At 44.1% G+C, this 19,751-nt stretch overlaps 1 protein-coding gene across 3 annotated transcripts in view; it reads right to left on the reverse strand.

Annotated features, from left to right (window-relative positions):
* Positions 1–19,751, reverse strand: part of LOC124777142 (probable inactive tRNA-specific adenosine deaminase-like protein 3) — a 517,952-nt gene that overhangs the window by 346,531 nt on the left and 151,670 nt on the right. For all 3 annotated transcript variants that reach the window (XM_047252442.1, XM_047252441.1, XM_047252440.1), the window contains one exon: positions 5,295–5,388. The gene's annotated coding sequence lies outside the window, so the exon portion shown is untranslated. Of the gene's footprint in view, positions 1–5,294; positions 5,389–19,751 lie in introns of those variants that run through there.

Here is a 19,751-nt window from a genome sequence, read left to right on the forward strand (position 1 = left end):
GGGAGAAACGCACTGGTTGCACTGGGTAATCACAATAATTTTAGTTCAAAGTCAGTCATCTAGTAAAACTAAATGGCTCGAGCCCCCACGTGCTTCTGCATGAAAAAACAAAACACAAAAAAAAGAACAATTATCACCCAAGCACCTACATAGCATGCATCCCCTTGGGGTTCCCTAAAATGTGGTTGGACTTATTAACTAAATTGGCTACGTTAGGTGTGAGGGGTGCCAACCACATACGCTGCACTATCCCCAGTAATTTTAAATCAATGTCAAGTTTATAAGAACACATGTTAGCAGGCAGGAATAATTTTTAGTGAACACAACACCGTTTTAACTAACTGGACTTTATTTTGACTTGTTCAGGACAGATTTGACCGAAATACTGTTAAGTGTTATTGATTAGACCTCAGATATTTACCGAGTTAGTTCAACAGCGTCACTCAAATACTAATCACAATCATTTAGCAATTATTCACTTAATTTTTCTTTTTAAATAGCTGAAACCCCAAGATGAACAAAGTTCCGAGTGGAGAATACTTCTCGAAAAAACAATAATAAACCAAACACAATCCGAATTCCAACTGCAAGCTGAAACCGCTATGTCCCCCAGCGGTTGTTCAGAGTTAATGTTCGACACGACTTCGCGGTACGAAAATATTCTTATAGAACTTTTCATTATTTGAAATACTTCCAGTGCATAAATAACTGATATTATTATTGTATTACCTATTTCCTTATGTCTATTTTTCCGTACTGCCGCTATCTTTATAGTTCCTATTTTTTATTTATCAAAATTCTGCGTTTTTAATCACGAAAACAGCATTCCGGCTCCTCATTTGATAAAATATATAAAAAACGTTATATAGATATATTGATACTACTCATTCAGACCTTTCATTTGACACCTCGTTCGTAAAATTTTGTCAATTCGTCTCCAAGATGTCCAATTCTTTACAATCTAACTTAGTAAAATATTCAATTTATTATAATTCAAAAACTACCAGGGCGACTGGAGGCGCTATTATATGACCACAACCGACCATTTTTCTGCTTTAAAATGAGCCTACAAGCTCCTTTGAGCCACATTGGGATCGGTTTTTATTTATTTCTACATCATACATTCACTTTAGCTCTATGCTAAAAGCGGCCCAGAGGAAGCCCGCCATGAGCCAGTTGAGTTTCCCCATCACTTGGCTAGACGCCAAACTGAGCGTACTCATTTTAAATTACCGCCATCTGTCGGTCAGTGCCGAAACTAGGACGATTCTGCTGCTGTCAAGACTGCCGACACACCCATCTTAGGAGAAAACACGCCAGATTCTCGACTGCCACTTTGCTGCGATTTTTACTACAGAAACTGCAGTCTTCACATCCGCCGCCCCCCCCCCCCCCTCCGCACCCCACCAAAGCATGTCACCTCACACTTTGCATTACAATTCTGAGCAACACAGGCACTGCAGTATACGAGGTGCATTCAAGTTCTAAGGCCTCCGATTTTTTTCTAATTAACTACTCACCCGAAATCGATGAAACTGGCGTTACTTCTCGACGTAATCGCCCTGCAGACGTACACATTTTTCACAACGCTGACGCCATGATTCCATGACAGCGGCGAAGGCTTCTTTAGGAGTCTGTTTTGACCACTGGAAAATCGCTGAGGCAATAGCAGCACGGTTGGTGAATGTGCGGCCACAGAGAGTGTCTTTCATTGTCGGAAAAAGCCAAAAGTCACTAGGAGCCAGGTCAGATGAGTAGGGAGCATGAGGAATCACTTCAAAGTTGTTATCACGAAGAAACTTTTGTGTAACGTTACCTCGATGTGCGGGTGCGTTGTCTTGGTGAAACATCACACGCGCAGCCCTTCCCGGACGTTTTTGTTGCAGTGCAGGAAGGAATTTGTTCTTCAAAAGATTTTCGTAGGATGCACCTGTTACCGTAGTGCCCTTTGGAACGCAATGGGTAAGGATTACGCCCTCGCTGTCCCAGAACATGCACACCATCATTTTTTCAGCACTGGCGGTTACCCAAAATTTTTTTGGTGGCGGTGAATCTGTGTGCTTCCATTGAGCTGACTGGCGCTTTGTTTCTGGATTGAAAAATGGCATCCACGTCTCATCCATTGTCACAACCGACGAAAAGAAAGTCCCATTCATGCTGTCATTGCGCGTCAACATTGCTTGGCAACATGCCACACGGGCAGCCATGTGGACGTTCGTCAGCATTCGTGGCACCCACCTGGATGACACTTTTCGCATTTTCAGGTCGTCATGCAGGATTGTGTGCACAGAACCCACAGAAATGCCAACTCTGGAGGCGATCTGTTCATCAGTCATTCGGCGATCCCCCAAAACAATTCTCTCCACTTTCTCGATCATGTCGTCAGACCGGCTTGTGCGAGCCCGAGGTTGTTTCGGTTTGTTGTCACACAATGTTCTGCCTTCATTAAACTGTCGCACCCACGAACGCACTTTCGACACATCCATAACTCCATCACCACATGTCTCCTTCAACTGTCGATGAATTTCAATTGGTTTCACACCACGCAAATTCAGAAAACGAATGATTGCACGCTGTTCAAGTAAGGAAAACGTCGCCATTTTAAGTATTTAAAACAGTTCTCATTCTCGCCGCTGGCGGTAAAATTCCATCTGCCGTACGGTGCTGCCATCTGTGGGACGTATTGACAATGAACGCGGCCTCATTTTAAAACAATGCGCATGTTTCTATCTCTTTCCAGTCCGGAGAAAAAAAAATCGGAGGCCTTAGAACTTGAATGCACCTCGTATTACGACTGCTGAGTGCTTGAACGCCTTATAATCAGATGTGCACTCGGGACAACACGTTACAGTAAGTTCTCCACATTGCCGCCTTTCATGTGGAGGAAGGCTTCAGTATGGTTTCTCATCGGTGTCCCTGTACATTTAAATACCCAGGCGTTTTCAGAATGCACTGATAACGATCTACAATAGGTTCCTCGAGTTTATCGACTCCATCTGACGGGCTGTAATACACCAAGCCTTTTAAATAACCCCACAAAAATATCGAACTTATTCAAGTAGCAGAACCTGGGAGGCAATGGTACTGGCGAACCATGACCTATACACTTGTTGTCGAAACGCTATTTATCGGTACTCATATGTAACCGGAATGATGATAAAATCAAACGATAGCAGCTGCCATTTCGTAATTCACGCCTCACTTGTGGTGTTTCGAAATAAATGTAGCCTTGGATATTAACAGTGTTGTAACATTGCCACGACTGCATTGTGCATACGTCTTTTCAGGGAAACCACTGGTTTCCGGACCTATGTTTATAAGCATTACTTGCTTTTTTCATTATCCTCTACTCGCCTCTACAATAGTCGAACACCCTGTACTCGTATTTTCTTCCTATGTGTGGCTCTTGTGTCCGCAGTAGCTTCAAATTATTAAAAGGTTTTAAACGTGTCTTTGCAAACTACTATTAAAAATTGCATATTTCTTTTATCATTCGACTTTCGTTTCTTTCAGCTACAACATGGGCAGTGACGGTAGCATTTTTGATTTCCCCTTACATCCTGAAGTGTCCACTGTTGGCACATTTTCTAGATACTCCTGCATTCAGCATCGGTATTTTTGGGCTAATTTCACCTTCGCTTGCAGCACTAAATACATTTCTTGATCCAAAACACGGCAAAAGTTTGGCTCGGTGGATTTTCCGACGACGGCGTTCCCGACCCTTTTGCAGGTGCAGCAGGCATCCGTGGCTCTTCTGACCAACGTTTTGTACCATGGCGTTTCCGACCAGAGCTTCCGCCACTGTTGCAGCTTCCTTCGACGGTCAACAAACCCACGGCTAAAACATTTATGGTCGAAAACACCATGACGTTACTGATTGCAAAGTTATGGTCGAAAAGTCCACGGTACCAAAGTTTTGTTCGCTAGTGTTTATTTATGTGATCCTGTAATCAAATGACGATTATGTGAGTTCGTGCCTTTTCATAGGGTTCGGTAAGTCGAATGGTAAAAACGGAACCCTTATACATTCGCTTTGTTGTCCGTCTGTCGGTCTGTCAGTCAGTCAGTTAGTCCGACGGTTCAGAAACCTTTTTCTCAGGATCGGGTAGACGTATAAAATTGAAATTTATATGAAATACTAAGGTCTTCCTCGGCGGTGTAAAAAATTTACCGTTGTATGTCAATGAAATTAAAAGATACGGCCATTTTCGTCACATATTTTCTTACTCACAAACCCACTCATCAAAATCTATAGGGTACTTCCCGTTGACCTACAATCACGAAATTTCGCAAGAAGCTAGGTTCCGAAGTACAAGTACAGGAAAAGATTCTAAAATCGTTAATTTGTAATAACATCAAAAGAAAAAAAACATTTTTTGAATTTGCTATCCCTCTGTCCGTCCGTTGTTAAGACCCCTTTTTCTCAGGAGCGGGAAGACGTATGAAATTGAAATTTACGTTACATGTTAAGGTTTACTTTCCCTTTGCGACTTAAAACATTTAACCTTCTAAGCCAATGCAGTCATAATATACGACTAATTATGCGTTTTGATATTTGAAAACTCACTCATCAAAACCCATAGGGTACTCCGCATTACCCTAGAATCAGGAAATTTTGCAGGAAACAAGGTTCCACGGCAGAAGCAAGGGAAAAATTATAAAACTGTTTATCTGTAATTATATCACGCGAAACAAATATTTTTTGTCATGTTAGGCGACTGGTTGTATGTCTGTCTGTTAAGATCCTTCTCTCAGGAACAAGTTGACGTATCAAGCTGAAATTTATATTGCACACTTTGGCTATGGTCCTTGGCGGTGGAAAACATTTAAGTTTCTACATCGACGCAATCAAAAGATATTGCCATTTATGTCACATATTTTGATACCTTGCCAGTATCGCATAGATAACAGGCAAAGAACGTTGAAATTCTAGATTCCAGAGATGGATGAACTATATATCCACTAAGTTAAGTTTGTATGGAACCCTCGGTGCGTGAGTGCTATTCTTACTTATCCGGATTTTTTTTCTCTCTCTGTATAGTTGTGTGGAAAGGCAGCAGTTTCGCACATGAAACAATATATTATTCGACTGAGTTAATCTTGGGAAAGCTTAGAAAATTACAAGAACAGTTTTTCATGGTGGTAACCTAGAAGAGACTGTGAATACCAGTAACAATACTTTACAAGATACATCCGTGTATGGAATGGAGGAACACTTAATACACAGTATACCGCAACGTGAGCTCTGTTGCAGTGATTTGCATAGTATAGACATAATGTAATACTGTACTCACCTATACTTGGGAAACGGATGAGAATACAGTAGCGGCTCTTCTCTCGCACGTGCAATAGCAGACAACAATTATTAATCGTGGCAGCGTCAGTCACCTACATTAGAAAAAACAAGCATTAGCATGAGGAATACGGCTTCTCAAAGCAGCAACAAAAATGGTGATATATGTTAAGAAGGCTGCGTTGCCTCGAAAGAGTGTTTTTACCACGTACATCTGGAATTTTGCTAGTTACCTTCAGTTCATAGTTTTTATTCTCTAACATGTGCATAGGATAGTCTCCGATTCACACTGTTTAATTGCAGAGCTACTTCACTTAAGGAACCTACACGTATTTGCGCTTCAAACGATCTCGTACATGTTGTTATTGAGTGTCTCTATTTTTACTTCTCAAGTTTTACTGTTGAGTTTGTCACTTTGGAATGTATTGACTAATATTAAGCTGATGTATTCTTCTAAAATGCGCGCCATTGCTTTACCAATGCATATAAAACGTTTTCCTACAAGCTTTTGTACACACAAAAGAGGTAATCACTTTTCTACGATGTTGTTCCTCCATCTCAGTGCCATTTTTATGAAAATCAATATACTTCCCGACAAACTGGAAGCTTGCTGTCTCTGCCTCTAGTACCCCTAATTGGTATCTTCTCTTACGAGGCATCTTTCAGATCTGTGAAATTAAAATGGCTTCTTTTGTGATTATTCCGTGTGATTTGCAGCACTTGAAACTGAAACTTTCGTGCAATACAGGCAACTTTTAATGAGAGAAGTAGTCACCAAACCGTCATGTCAATCTGATAGTGGAATTTCCTTCGTTATAACCATGTGCAGTCTCTTATCAACGTTATGAGTAACCAACTTAGAACACGCTAAAGCCCTATCAAGAACCCATTTTATAAACAATTACGTAATCTACATGTATGAGCTGCAACCGAAGGAGAGAGTTCATATTACTCTGTACAGCTGGAATCTGTAAGGGTTCACTACAACACTTACTGGATATAGTATTTAATTAAAAGAATACAGGCTTAAATTATAATTAAACACCATCCTAATTTATAAGGCTGCTCATACATAGTTTGAGAGCCTTCTCACCGCTACCTTGGTTTCATGTATTACGTTTCTGACAATATCACTGAATTTCTTAATCGTTACTTTTAAAAAACATTGAGAAGGTGTCGCTTGTTTATAAAATAAAATAATAAATGTCGTATGACTAGGGCCTCCCGTCGGGTAGACCGTTCGCCGGGTGCAGGTCTTCCGATTTGACGCCACTGCGGCGACTTGCGCGTCGAAGGGGATGAAATGATGATGATTAGGAGAACACAACACCCAGTCGGGAATCGAACCCGGCTCCTTAGGATTGACATTCTGTCGCGCTGACCACTCAGCTACCGGAGGCGGACTGTATAAAATTATAATGTTCATCAATGACCCCTTAACTAGGTCCAGTACTCTAGTAATCAATTTTACAACACGGAAACGTGTTCAAACAGAACACAGTAACTATGAAACAAATGCCACTAAACAAAAGCAACAGAGGCTCTTGCATTATGCTTCGCTCTGAAGGTTTCTCTGCTTGATATGCGTTGTTACTACTAACAGACAATTAATCATCACGATATCCAATTTTTATTACGAGTGCATCCGATCATTAAGAAAATTGTCTCTGTAAAGGAAAAACGATCACTCTGTTTCACATGCATTCCATGCTAGCAGTTCAGTGAACACCTCAGTCGGTACGCAGCACTTGTGTTCCTATGTGGTACACTATATTGTAGCGTAATGCTGTACTGACGCCAGAATTCATCCTGTATCCTTTACTCACAAACTCGGTATGTGTGTGGCTGATTCCTGAAGTTCCTAGCGGATAGCACCACGAAAGTGTTGAAATTATGTGCACTATTCCGAAAATATGCCATATATCAGATGCAAAGTGTTTCCTGCAACAGTGTTAAATTTTTGCACATAAATTTAGTAGTGTTTTCGTATGCCCCACCACTCCCCAAATGTTTCGCGTGGAAGCAATTTGTTACCATTTATCATGGATAAACTGAAATTTAGAACTTATCTTTAACCTCTGTGTAAAATGTTCCGATTCGCAGGGACTCCCATTTCGATGTGCTACTCCGTATTCTTGAGAAGAAAGTACCCATAATTTCCATTTTAACTTTCACAAAAAAAATTGTCAACGGAATATGAGTTGTAAAAATTTTTTTAAATGAAGTTAAATAAATTTCTCAAAACAGTACTCTCCCTTTCTGAGGCACAGTTGTTAATTCTATGAAGAAATTAAAAGGTAATCGGACTACCTGGAGTCCATATTAATTCCAGTTCTGTTGACTCCGGTCACCAGATTTCTTAGTTAGATCCTCGAAAATTTCTTACCCAAGCGGAATGCGTCGTATATACTAAACATATCCACATATTTAAATTTTTGAAATGACAACTGTTTTATTGTCTATGTGTAGTTGCTTTTTATTGGAATGGGATATATGCCATGACAGAAAATATTTTCGATAGAAGCATTTTATTGTTTTTTTTTTATTTTCTGCTATAATAACGTAGCTGTTATACGCCATGGGTGCGTCAGCGAAACAGTAGTGGCTCTGAGCACTATGGGACTTAACATCTGTGGTCATCAGTCCCCTAGAACTTAGAACTACTTAAACCTAACTAACCTAAGGACATCACACACATCCAGAAACAGTAGTGTGTGGAAGGTAGAGAGAGGGGGGCGGGCGTTGCAGCTACACTGGAAGCAAATTTATCTTCGCAAAACCGAGCTTGCATTCTGACCCGCCACGCTCACAGGCGTATCAATTAAGTATCAGTTTGAAGTAAGGCGGAAGGCAGACCATCCAATGGACACTGACTAGAAGCAAGTGCACCGAAAACCATTCACAGTGCAAACTATATCGCTATTTACTGCGAAACCAATATGGGTTATACACCCCCCCCCCTCTTCCCCGCCCCGCTTTCTCCCCTCATCATCGAGCTCCTGTGTATTTTCTTATCGGGTACAGTACTTCTGATTTTTCATACTGGCATTTTTAAAACCCATACAGCGTTACACAATCACACAGCCAGACAACAACCGTGAACTACCTAGTCGGCTGTCAATGTAACTAAATACAAGTACACACCATTGGTGGGTGTGCAAGCCATTACGAGTTACAACTCTCTGTGACAGATCGAACGGCGGCCAGATTGCATTAGTGTTACCCGTGTTTAGTTTTGTTGTTAAACCTGGTAGGGTATATATGGGGTCTGAGGATCACTGAGAAAGACATGGAGATGCCATGTACTCGTGTGAGACACCATATCGACAACTGACAGGGTTTGAAAAGGGGCCTGTTGTGGGTCTGCTGGTCCACTCGTGCAATACCCAATTCTTTGGGGCATTCGGATGTGACAGTGTTCCGATGTCGGACAACATGGCAATGTGAGTGCAGCAATACTCATCGTCAACGTTCCGGTCGACTACGTCTGACTACAACGAGGCAGGATCGCCGTATTGTGCGTGAAGAATATCCTAATCTCTTCACAAATGAGCCTGTTGCTCGGCCACCATTCACCAGACGTTTTCAGTTGGTGAGAGATCTGGAGAATGGGCTGGCCACGGCAGCAGTCGAACATTTTATGTATGCAGAAAGGCCGGTACAGGACCTGCAACATGCGGTCGCCTATTATCCAGCTGAAATGTAGGGTTTCGCAGGGATCGAATGAAGGGTAGAGCCACGGGTCGTAACACATCTGACATGTAACGTTCACTGTTCAAAGTGCCGTCAACGCGAACAAGAGGTGACCGAGACGTGTAACAAATGGCACCCCATACCATCACGCCGGGTGATACGCCAGTATGGCGATGACGAATACACACTTCCAATGTGCGTTCACCGCGATGTCGCCAAACACGGATGCGACCATCATGATTCTGTAAACAGAACCTGGATTCATCCCAAAAAATGACTTTTTGTCATTCGTGCACCCAGGTTCGTCGTTCAGTGCACCATCGCAGGCGCTCCTGTCTGTGATGCAGCGTCGAGGGTAATCGCAGCCATGGTCTCCGAGCTGATAGTCCATACTGCTGCAAATGTCGTCGAACTGTTCGTGCAGATGGTTGTTGTCTTGCAAACGTTCCCATCTGTTGACTCAGGGATCGAGACGTGGCTGCACGATCCGTTACAGCCATGCGGACAAGATGCCTGTCATCTCGACTGCTAGTGATACGAGGCCGTTGGGATCCAGCACGGCGTTCCGTAATACCATCCTGAACCCACCGATTCCATATTCTGCTAACAGTCATTGGATCTCGACCAACGCGAGCAGCAATGTCGCGATACGATAAACCGCTGTCGCGATAGGCTACAGTCCGACATTTATCAAAGTCGGAAACGTGAAGGTACGCATTTCTCCTCCTTACACGAGGCATCACAACAACGTTTCACCAGATAACGCCGGTCAACTGCTGTTTGTGTATGGGAAATCGGTTGGAAACTTTCCCCATGTCAGCACGTTGTAGGTGTCGCCACCGGTGCCAACCTTGTGTGAATGCTCTGAAAAGCTAATCATTTGCATATCACAGCATCTTCTTCCTGTCGGTTCAATTTCGCGTCTGTAGCACGTCATATTTGTGGTGTAGCAATTTTAATGGCCAGAAGTGTACATCAATGGGGACAGTTGAAAATGTGTGTCCCGACCGGGACTCGAACCCGGGACCTGCTGCTTACATGGCAGACGCTCCATCCATCTGAGCCACCGAGGGCACAGAGGATAGTGCGACTGCAGGGCTTTATCCCTTGCACACTCCCCGTGAGACCCACATTCCCAACTTAATGTCCACACACTACATTCGTAGTGCCCCTGCCCATTACACTCATTACTCGCGGCAGACAATCTTACCGAGTCCCGTAAGAGTTCGGTCAATGCGTGTGTATCCAGCACAGAAGAAGGTCAATGGCTGGTTAGCCTTAACTATATGAAGATGGTATTTGTTCTTTCGGACATGTCCATAAGAACAGATGTCATCTTCATATTCATAGAAGCTTCCATATGTCATCAACCATGCGTTCCGGTCCAGCACAAATTTTCATTGTCGTCATTCGATTCTACAGCTGATGGTTGCCCTTATTCCCAATTGTGAATACATTTAATGTACTTACAACATTTGTAGGCCAACTTGTTTAATGAGAGGGTACTACGGTCTCATCAGACCCTTTTTAACCAAATCATTGCACGAATCCAGGCCAGACAGGGTGCAACGTCACACTCATAAATGTGGTTATACAGACAAGGTTTTTTTTTCCCGGCCGATGTGGCCGAGCGGTTCTAGGCGCTTCAGTCTCGAACCGCGCGACCACTACGGTCGCAGGTTCGAATCCTGCCTCGGGCATGGATGTGTATGATGTCCTTAGGTTAGTTAGGTTTAAGTAGTTCTAAGTTCTAGGGGACTGATGACCTCTGACGTTAAGTCCCATAGTCTTCAGAGCCATCTTGTAAATTTGCTTCGATTTTGTAATCACTGAAGTAACCCCAAATACCCTCTCAGCCCGTGAAGTTTCATTTCGTTTCCTTCTCCCCTTCTGGACATTTCATTTTGACAGACGGTGTAGATAAAAAAAAGGAACGCTGAATGAGTGGAAACGAACAGGTCCCAAAAACGACAGCGCAACGGTGAACTACACTACTGGCCACTAAAATTGCTACACCACGAAGATGACGTGCTACAGATGCGAAATTTAACCGACAGGAAGAAGATGATGTGATACGCAAATGATTAACTTTTCAGAGCATTGACACAAGGTTGGCACCGGTGGCGACACATACAACGTGCTGACATGAGGAAAGTTTCCAACCGCTTTCTCATACACAAACAGCAGTTGACCTGCGTTGCCTGGTGAAACGTTGTTGTGATGCCTAGTGTAAGGAGGAGAAACGCGTACCATCACGTATCCGACTTTGATAAAGGTCGGATTGTAACCTATCGCCATTGTGGTTTATCGTATCGCGACATTGCTGCACGCGTTGCTCGAGAACCAATAACTGTGAGCAGAATATGGAATCGGCGTGTTCAGGAAGGTAATACGGAACGCCGTGCTGGATCCCAACGGCCTCGTATCACTAGCAGTCGAGATGACAGGCATCTTATCCGCATGGGTGTAACGGATCGTGCAGCCACGTGTCGATCCCTGAGTCAACAGATGGGGACGTTTTCAAGACAACAACCACCTGCAGGTACAGTTCGACGACGTTTGCAGCAGCATGGACTATCAGCTCGGAGACCATGGCTGCGGTTACCCTTGACACTGCATCACAGACAGGAGCGCATGCGATGGTGTACTCAAAGACGAACCTGAATGCACGAAAGGCAAAACGTCATGTTTTCGGATGAATCCAGGTTCTATTTACAGTATCATGATGGTCGCATCCGTGTTTGGCGACATCGCGGTGAACGCACATTGGAAGCGTGTATTCGTCATCGCCATACTGGCGTATCACCCGGGATGATGGTATGGGGTGCCATTAGTTACACGTCTCGGTCACCTCTTGTTCGCATTGACGGCACTTTCAACAGTGGACGTTACATTTCAGATGTGTTACGACCCGTGGCTCTACCCTTCACTCGATCCCTTCGAATCCCTACATTTCAGCAGGATATTGCACGACCGCGTGTTGCAGGTCCTGTACGGGCCTTTCTGCATACATAAAATGTTCGACTGCTGCCCTGGCCAGCACATTCTCCAGATCTCTCACCAATTGAAAACGTCTGGTCAATGGTGGCCGAGCAATTGGCTCGTCACAATACGCCAGTCACTACTCTTGATGAACTGTGGTATCGTGTTGAAGCTGCATGGGCAGCTGTACCTCTACACGGCATCCAAGCTCTGTTTGACTCAATGCCCAGGCGTATCAAGGCCGTTATTACGGCCAGAGGTGGTTGTTCTGGGTACTGATTTCTCAGGATCTATGCACCCAAATTGCGTGAAAATGTAATTACATGTCAGTTCTAGTATGATATATGTGTCCAGTGAATACCCGTTTATCATCTGCATTTCTTCTTGGTGTAGCAATTTTAATGTCCAGTAGTGTAGTTGATAAAGGTGAAAGAGTTCGCCCATCTCTAGTAGACAGTGAGATGGCAGGGACCGAGTGCAGCACGGCAGTCTGCAGCCGCGTGCTGCGCTGCGCTCTGCTGTGGTTGAGTTGGCGGACACGCGCAGCCAAACTGGCTCCAGCACACACAGCGCACGGCCCCCTTGGCGCACATTTCGGCGGAGCGGCCGCAATGCGACGCGCCGGCCGGGGGCAGCAGTGGGGGCGGGCCGCGTTGGGGCACGTGTGTGCCGGCCACTCCACACTACACGGTCAAAAGCGGACATCTACGTACCGGTAGCCGCAATCACATTACTACCGGATGACTTCAAGGCACTTAGGACTAGTTCTCGCAATGTTGTGTTTTCACCAGTACTAAACATGAGCACACCGCTTGGCATTAAAGCATTTCAGCGCAAGCGTTCACAGTACATAGGAGTCACGCCACCCACATTCTATATACAGCCTCTTCAAGCCCTCACCTAGCACATTACGCTACATCCAAGGTTCCAAGGTCGTTTTTCCCCCCTAGCACAAGTAACGAACAGAACTCGCTGTGCTTGATTTTGGCACATACAGGCTCGTTATAATTAAACATTCGCTACTCGAGAGGGACACTATGACAAACGAGTGCTCGTAGGAGAATGTAACTTTGTGGAAACATTTGTAAGGACATGCATAAGACAAATATGAATAAATCACTGAAAGAAGCACATTTTAATTTCCATGACAGCGTAAAATTTTTTAATTGCGTACTATGTTTACGTTCCAGGTTACACAAGTTGCTCAATGTAACGACCATCTGCATGCATGACAGCTGGGAGCCGCACTAGAAGTACTATTTCACAACTGTTCGGAGCACTTTTCAAACAGTAGCCGTACCAGGTCTGGTTGACAGAGGAGATAGAGAAGATCCTAAGAAGAGCGGCGCGTTTCGTCACAGGGTTATTTCGTGAGCGTGATAGCGTTACGGAGATGTTTAGCAAACTCAAGTGTCAGACTGTACAAGAGAGGCGCTCTGCATCGCGGTGTAGCTTGCTGTCCAGGTTTCGAGAGGGTGCGTTTCTGGACGAGGTATCGAATATATTGCTTCCCCCTACTTATACCTCCCGAGGAGATCACGAATGTAAAATTAGAGAGATTCGAGCGCGCACACGGAGGTTTTCCGGCAGTCGTTCTTCCTGTGAACCATACGCGACTGGAACAGGAAAGGGAGGTAATGACAGCGGCACGTAAAGTACCCTCCGCCACACACTGTTGGGTGGCTCGCGGAGTATAAATGTAGATGCAGAAATTAAGAGTTTCCAGCTGTAGTGACACTGCTTGTATATGGCACACTGCGTCCACCATGTTCAATTTTGGCAACAGTAACTTCTTCAACAATCTGTGGTGCAATTGGCAGTCGGCCTCTCCCATGAGCAATTCCCACTTTGTCCAGATCAATGTTGACTATAAAGCAGACTGAAGCTTGTGTTTCAACCCTACATCGCCGTACCAGTACCGGCACGTAACGGCAAGTCATGACTCTAAATTTACAAACAACAAAAATCCTACAATGCGCAATGTAAACATCATTCCTATAATGTTTTTCTACTACACTAAATGGTTCAAATGGCTCTGGGCACTGGGACTTAACTTCTGAGGTCATCAGTCCCCTAGAACTTAGAACTACTTAAACGAAACTAACCTAAGGACATCACACACATCCATGCCCGAGGCAGGATTCGAACCTGCGACCGCAGCGGTCGCGCGGGCCCAGACTGAAGCGCCTAGAACCTCTCGGCCACTCTGGCCGGCTACTACACTAACAAAAGTAGCGAAAGTTTAATTGCAACCATCCGGTACTTAATACCATGTGCTTTGAGGACGTTACATTTTTTAGTTTCTCCATGCTCCCAGTAGATGGCAGCATGCGATTAAAAAAACGTTATGGCAGTGTCAACATATCTTCGAGAAATGAAGATAATCTCTGCTAATTTTTAGTAAATTTGGACTAGAATGGGCCTAGAACGTGGTGTAGTTAATATACCCTACGCTATGCAATAAGCGACTTTTTATTTCATCACAATACAGTGAGGTCTTTCTTGGATGTAGCTCTGGGACTACATTCGCCAACGACCTACGAGTACACATTCACATTTCCAATGACACTGTTTCCAAACCTTCGAGGTGTTTAATACTGACTGTCCAGAGTGTTCCAACAAGGAAGTCTACGACAAATGACATAAAATTTCAGGCATAGTCCGTAAAAAACTCTACAACTGTACGATCACCTCAAGCGAATTGACGGAACCAAGATGAGCAATATGTTTTTCCACTTTTTATTCAAATCCAAAAACCAGAATGCCCTGGTTTAGAAATACTACAGAATATCTGAAACTCCTACAAAGCAAACCTGAAGAAGCCTGTAACAAGGATCTCTTCCGCAACAAGGAACGGGCTACACCGAGACGAACAATCTAACAGAACACGCAGGTGCCTCTTGGATGAAGGAGCCTAAGCAAGCCCACTCACAAAGAATGAAGGAAATCTAGGCTTCAAAGAAAGGAGAGGTCACTGCCAAGTGTAACAAGACTTAGCACGGCCATGAAGGCGCCAGAGAAATAAATAAAGTAAATGAATAGTATTAATTTTGAACGTATTCTAAAATTTAGATTTTAATCTGATTTGTTCTACGACAGTGCACTGAGAACCAATAAAACCTTCCATCCATAAAACATAAAGTCACAACTGAGGAGGATAACCAAAGATTAGCTAACGCGTTTCTCATTTGGAAATATCCATTGAATGTTGGTTGTTCCTGTGTAGGAAGGAGAAACTTTCTGTCGACAGTGACAGAACAGTTTCCAATCGAGACTGTGGTTTCTCGTTCCGCGACATTTCTGCTCCCATTTCTACATCTACATCTACATTGATACTCCGCAAGCCACCCAACGGTGTGTGGCGGAGGGCACTTTACGTGCCACTGTCATTACCTCCCTTTCCTGTTCCAGTCGCGTATGGTTCGCGGGAAGAACGACTGTCTGAAAGCCTCCGTGCGCGCTCCAATCTCTCTAATTTTACATTCGTGATCTCCTCGGGAGGTATAAGTAGGGGGAAGCAATATATTCGATACCTCATCCAGGAACGCACCCTCTCGAAACCTGGCGAGCAAGCTACACCGCGATGCAGAGCGCCTCTCTTGCAGAGTCTGCCACTTGAGTTTATTAAACATCTCCGTAACGCTATCACGGTTACCAAATAACCCGGTGACGAAACGCGCCGCTCTTCTTTGGATCTTCTCTATCTCCTTCGTCAACCCGACCTGGTACGGATCCCACACTGATGAGCAATACTCAAGTATAGGTCGAACGAGTGTTTTGTAAGCCACCTCCTTTGTTGATGGACTACATTTTCTAAGCACTCTCCCAATGAATCTCAACCTGGTACCCGCCTTACCAACAATTAATTTTATATGATCATTCCACTTCAAATCGTTCCGTACGCATACTCCCAGATATTTTACAGAAGTAACTGCTACCAGTGTTTGTTCCGCTATCATATAATCATACAATAAAGGATCCTTCTTTCTATGTATTCGCAATACATTACATTTGTCTATGTTAAGGGTCAGTTGCCACTCCCTGCACCAAGTGCCTATCCGCTGCAGATCTTCCTGTATTTCGCTACAATTTTCTAATGCAGCAACTTCTCTGTATACTACAGCATCATCCGCGAAAAGCCGCATGGAACTTCCGACACTATCTACTAAGTCATTTATATATATTGTGAAAAGCAATGGTCCCATAACACTCCCCTGTGGCACGCCAGAGGTTACTTTAACGTCTGTAGACGTCTCTCCATTGATAACAACATGCTGTGTTCTGTTTGCTAAAAACTCTTCAATCCAGCCACACAGCTGGTCTGATATTCCGTAGGCTCTTACTTTGTTTATCAGGCGACAGTGCGGAACTGTATCGAACGCCTTCCGGAAGTCAAGAAAAATAGCATCTACCTGGGAGCCTGTATCTAATATTTTCTGGGTCTCATGAACAAATAAGGCGAGTTGGGTCTCACACGATCGCTGTTTCCGGAATCCATGTTGATTCCTACATAGTAGATTCTGGGTTTCCAGAAATGACATGATACGCGAGCAAAAAACATGTTCTAAAATTCTACAAGAGATCGACGTAAGAGATATAGGTCTATAGTTTTGTGCATCTGCTCGACGACCCTACTTGAAGACTGGGACTATCTGTGCTCTTTTCCAATCATTTGGAACCCTCCGTTCCTGTAGAGACTTGCGGTACACGGCTGTTAGAAGGGGGGCAAGTTCTTTCGCGTACTCTGTGTAGAATCGAATTGGTATCCCGTCAGGTCCAGTGGACTTTCCTCTATTGAGTGATCCCAGTTGCTTTTCTATTCCTTGGACACTTATTTCGATGTCAGCCATTTGTCGACATCCACCGAGCGTCTGCCGAATACGGGATCGACGGGTACACGGCCATGCTCAACGCTGTACAGGGTCTCAACGGCGTCACGCGACTAGTGCTCGAGGGGTGACAAATATTGTTACATTGTTCGTTTTGCCGTACGAGACCCCACAGCCATGTCACATACCTAATGAGGTGACAAAGACACACTTCCACGTTAGTTTCACTTTAAATAGAATGCATTAAAATTCCGATTCTGGGGCACGAGAAGACGCGGCGACACCGGAGCGAATCCACCCGGCGAATTAACAACGAGCGGCGGCGTGCCGGCCAGCCTGCATGTGGTTTATGGGAAGTTTCCCACGTCCTTCCAGGTGAATACCAGGCTGGTGTGTGTTATGTAGCTGTGGGAACTTTTGAGCATAGCATCGTTGTGCTGATCTTCCAATGCATTCAATGAACGCACACGCTAGTTGCTAATCGGTTATTTCTTAACCAGACAACCTATCCACACTGCTGTGTATCACTGTCACCGTACAATTAACTAACACTGGTGGGAAAACAAATCCGAGATAATAACGGCATTACTGAATGCAAGCTTAACGGCAGAAATTAAATTGGGCTTTACTGTTATCAACGGCAAGAACTATGACCGTACGGAAAATGTTTATTTAGATATAAGACTCACAGTTCATATCGCCAACATCTGTTCTGCTGTACAGATATTTTTCAGTACAATACAGATACAAAGATAAATGGGGGTAAAAATCAAACAAAACGTAACTCCTCTCTAAGAAGCTGCGGAAGACCACTGTTCCCTTATATCAAAGTAATCAGAATGCATCCCTGAACAACCTCATAAAATTTGTCGATGGACTTCGGGTTCACCCTGCAGGCCGACAGGAGCTTCAGTTCAGAGTATTTAACACCATGTAATTTACCAGTGGTGAAGTCACATGCACGACTCAGATTTATTCGAAGAATCGTAAGAAAGCGCAATTCACACATGAAAGAAGCCACATACAGAATACTCGTTCCAGCAATTATTGAGTACTGTTCGTCAGTCTAGGACCATTATCAAGTTAGTTTAACCTAAGAGGTAAAACCCCCCATGAACCACGGACCTTGCCGTTGGTGGGGAGGCTTGCGTGCCTCAACGATACAGATACCCGTACCGTAGGTGCAACCACAACGGAGGGGTATCTGTTGAGAGGCCAGCAAACGTGTGGTTCCTGAAGAGGGGCAGCAGCCTTTTCAGTAGTTGCAGGGGCAACAGTCTGGATGATTGACTCATCTGGCCTTGTAAAACTAACCAAAACGGCCTTGCTGTTGTGGTACTGCGAACGGCTGAAAGCAAGGGGAAACTACAGCCGTAATTTCTCTCGAGGGCATGCAGCTTTACTGTATGGTTAAATGATGATGGCGTCCTCTTTGGTAAAAAATTCCGGAGGTAAAATAGTCCCCCATTCGGATCTCCGGCGGGGACTACTCAAGAGGACGTCGTTATCAGGAAAAAGAAAACTGGCGTTCTCACCGAGCGAGGTGGCGCAGTGGTTAGCACATTGGACTCGCATTCGGGAGGACGACGGTTCAATCCCGCTTCCGGCCATCCTGATTTAGGTTTTCCGTGATTTCCGTACACCGCTCCAGGCAAATGCCGGGATGGTTCCTCTGAAAGGGCACGGCCGACTTCCTTCCCTGTCCTTCCCTAATCAAGATGAGACCGATGACCTCGCTGTTTGGTCTCTTCCCCCAAAACCAACCAAAACTGGCGTTCTACGGATCGGAGCGTGGAATGTCAGATCCCTTAACCGGGCAGGTAGATTAGAAAATTTAAAAAGGGAAATGGATAGGTTAAAGTTAGATATAGTGGGAATTAGTGAAGTTCGGCGGCAGGAGGAACAAGACTTCTGGTCAGGTGAATACAGGGTTATAAATACAAAATCAAATAGGGGTAATGCAGAAGTAGGTTTAATAATTAATAAAAAAAATAGGAGTGCGGGTAAGCTACTACAAACAGCTTAGCGAACGTGTTATAGTGGCCAAGATAGACACGAAGCTCATGCCTACTACAGTAGTACAAGTTCATATGCCAAGTAGCTCTGCAGATGACGAAGAAATTGAAGAAATGTATGATGAGATAAAAGAAATTATTAAGGTAGTGAAGGGAGACGAAAATTTAATAGTCATGGGGGACTGGAATTCGACAGTAGGAAAAAGGAGAGAAGGAAACATAGTAGGTGAATACGGATTGGGGCTAAGAAATGAAAGAGGAAGCCGTCTGGTAGAATTTTGCACAGAGCATAACTTAACCATAGCTAACACTTGGTTCAAGAATCATAAAAGAAGGTTGTATACATGGAAGAATCCTGGAGATACTAAAAGGTATCAGATAGATTATATAATGGTAAGACAGAGATTTAGGAACCAGGTTTTAAATTGTAGGACATTTCCAGGGGCACATGTGGACTCTGACCACAATCTATTGGTTATGAACTGTAGATTAAAACTGAAGAAATTGCAAAAAGGTGGGAATTTAAGGAGATGGAACCTGGATAAATTGACTAAACCAGAGGTTGTACAGAGTTTCAGGGACAGCATAGGGGAACAATTTACAGGAATGGGGGAAAGAAATATAGTAGAAGACGAATGGGTAGCTCTGAGGGATGAAGTAGTGAAGGCAGCAGACGATCAAGTAGGTAAAAAGACGAGGGCTAGTCGAAATCCTTGGGTAACAGAAGAAATATTGAATTTAATTGATAAAAGGAGTAAATGAAGCAGGCAATAAGGAATACAAACGTCTCAAAAATGAGATCGACAGGAAGTGCAAAATGGCTAAGCAGGGGTGGCTAGAGGACAAATGTAGGGATGTAGAGGCTTATCTCACTAGGGGTAAGATAGATACAGCCTACAAGAAAATTAAAGAGACCTTTGGAGAAAAGAGAGCCACTTG

Source organism: Schistocerca piceifrons, chromosome 2 (genome assembly GCF_021461385.2).
Source record: "Schistocerca piceifrons isolate TAMUIC-IGC-003096 chromosome 2, iqSchPice1.1, whole genome shotgun sequence".
NCBI lineage: Eukaryota > Metazoa > Arthropoda > Insecta > Orthoptera > Acrididae > Schistocerca > Schistocerca piceifrons.